Source organism: Octodon degus, unplaced genomic scaffold (assembly GCF_000260255.1).
Source record: "Octodon degus isolate 3935 unplaced genomic scaffold, OctDeg1.0 scaffold00290, whole genome shotgun sequence".
In the NCBI taxonomy this organism is placed as follows: Eukaryota; Metazoa; Chordata; class Mammalia; order Rodentia; family Octodontidae; genus Octodon; species Octodon degus.
The window spans coordinates 1045987-1048764 of NW_004524866.1; positions in this window are offsets into that span (position 1 = coordinate 1045987).

A 2778-nucleotide genomic window follows, 5' to 3' on the forward strand; every position below is an offset into this window, starting at 1 on the left:
GGAACAGTATACTAAAAGCCACTAAAGAGAAGAAACAGATCACATTGAAAAAAAACCCATCAGAATAATGGCAGATTTCTCTTCACAAACCATCAAGTCAATAAGAGCATGGAGCAAAGTACTTCAAGTCTTCTAAGATGACAAATTCCAACCCAGACTGATATACCTTGCAAAACTCTCTTTCAAGTATAATGAAGAAGTGAAATACTTCCATGACAAAGAACAACTAAAAAATTTCATGATGACAAAGCCATGCCTACACAGACTACTAAAAGATGTTCTCGAGAGGGAGCAAATTGATCCCAGCCCCATGAATGAGAATGGAAAGAACACACCAAATAAGGGAAACAATTAAACACAGAAGAATAAAAGGTATACAATAGTAGTCTTTCAGTTATTCTTTTGTTTTCAGCGGCAAAATATTCCCATTAGCATACTCTACAAATGGACTTCTCTTCCACCCTATGGATTATGATTCCATTTGAGTCTACAGGGTGGATTTCAAAGAAATAGCTGTAGCTCAATCCCACAAGTCATACCTGACCACCGGTAACTGTCATGGTCATTATGCATGTCCACAACACACTAGAACTTTGTGCGATATCCTATTCTCAAACTGTTAAAAGTGCTAGTCATTCATTTGCAATTCCAGTATTTATCTTATATTTTACTCTTAGTACTTCTTTGCTATTATGAAAACTTTTTCTTAGTTCAATTGTTTGAAACATTTAATTTGTAATTAGTATTTAGTTTTCTGAATATTGCTTAATCTTAATTTTTGTTCTAAAATTTATACTATATCTTTGACCTACAATTTATTTAAAAGACATCATATGATATTTTCTTCTAGTATTAGAAACTTTAAAAAGTATATTTCCATTTTCTGTTAACTTTATATTACTTCTTCCCTGTCTTTTATACACACCTACACACACATATATATGATAAATATACATGTATAACAAAACATAAGATTGGTACTGTTTATTAGAAATCTTCAATGACTTTTAAATAAGGGTTCATCTAATATGCATTATATACTTCTGCATAACTATCATATTGAGAGCTCTTTATTGTTCATGCAGGAGCATGCTGCAACTTCTCTTGCCTTTTGAATTATGCTCTTTGTTATTTCCTATATGCTATTTCTGGAAGTATTAAAATATTTCCAGATTGTTTAACTAGAAAATCTTACTTTTAGTTTTCTAAGGTATGTTTCATAAGTATAAAATTCAAAGAGGACAGATCTTTTCTTTCCGTCCTGTAAGTAGTCTAATTTCTTATACTACTAGGTCCTTTTTTTCGTTCTAATGTGGAATAAGATGCTATTTAATTTTTTTTCTTCCATAGGTAATATTTTTTATGTGTATGCTTTAATGATTTTTTCTTTACAATAAGTTTTGGACAATTTCATTTTTGTGTATCTTGGTATGATTTCATTTAAATTTCTTGTGTAAAAGGTTCACTTTTCTTGTAATTGAGATATTATAAGTTGAACTAAATTCAGAAATTTTAAATCTCTAAATATTTATTGCCTACTTTCTACTTTGAGAATTCTAGTTATATGAATATAAGTTTATTGGGTTTGACACAGTGAACTATTATAACTGATCTATAAATTCTTTCTTCATTTTTATTTTGGACAGTTTTTATTGTTATATTCATGTATGTTTGTCAATTTATTTTCAATTTGCAATCTATTAAAAAATTGAAATTAAAAAAAGACAGTAAAAAATTGATCCATGGCTTATATGTGGAAGTCATGGCAATACGTCCTCCTATGACAGGCATATTAAGTACATTTCCTTTGCTCTACTGGAAAGACATTAATCTCATTCATGATAAATCCACAAAAATAATGCAATTTATGTTACTCAGCTTTCACACAAAACCCTAAAGTAGCATACTCAAGCTTAGGATATGAATGAGGGGCGAAACACAGCATTCAGTTACTAAGCAATACCGTTCAGAGTTGGAATCTGATAATGATAGAGGATTTTCTCTAACAAGTACTTTGCTCTCTTTTTAGGCTTATGCCCAGCAGTTACCAGAATGATCTGGCCTTCATTTTTGCCATCGAAGAGATCAACAAGAATCCTCATCTTTTACCTAATATCTCCTTGGTATATGAGTTCAATAATATCCTTTACAGTTACTGGAAGTTATTAGTGAATGTCATCATTTTGTACCCAGGACAAAGTGGAACACCAAACTATAGGTGTGGAACACAGACTAAGTCTCTAGCATTGCTAACAGCAACACCGTGGGCAATTTCTTCTCAAGTTGAACCATTGCTGAAACTCTACAAATTTCCACAGGTGAGACTGAGTGCATAGGGAAAGATAAAATCATGTCACATTACGTGACAGTTTCAGATGCAATTTTTTTTCAGTTTTAATTTTTATTCCCACATTTTTTACATGTTTGAAATTATTACAAAATATGAAGTTCAAAAATATTTTAATTAGGTACAAAGCATTTCATATAAACCAAAAGAGCTACAGAAAGTAATTTCACAGGAAGGATAAAAAGGGAACTAAATTAAAATCATGGTAATTTAAAATGAGTATGGAAGAGCACAAGCATTATAACCGAATTTCCTGGGTTTAATATCATCCTATTCTTTATTAGCTCTAGGGTCCATGTGACAAGCTCCACAACCTTTCTGTGCTTTATTTTCATTAGCTACAGAATCAGGGTAACATTAATAGCAATCTCCCAACTTTACTTGAGACTTAAATAAAATAAACCATAGCAAGTGCTTCTTATTGGTTGATC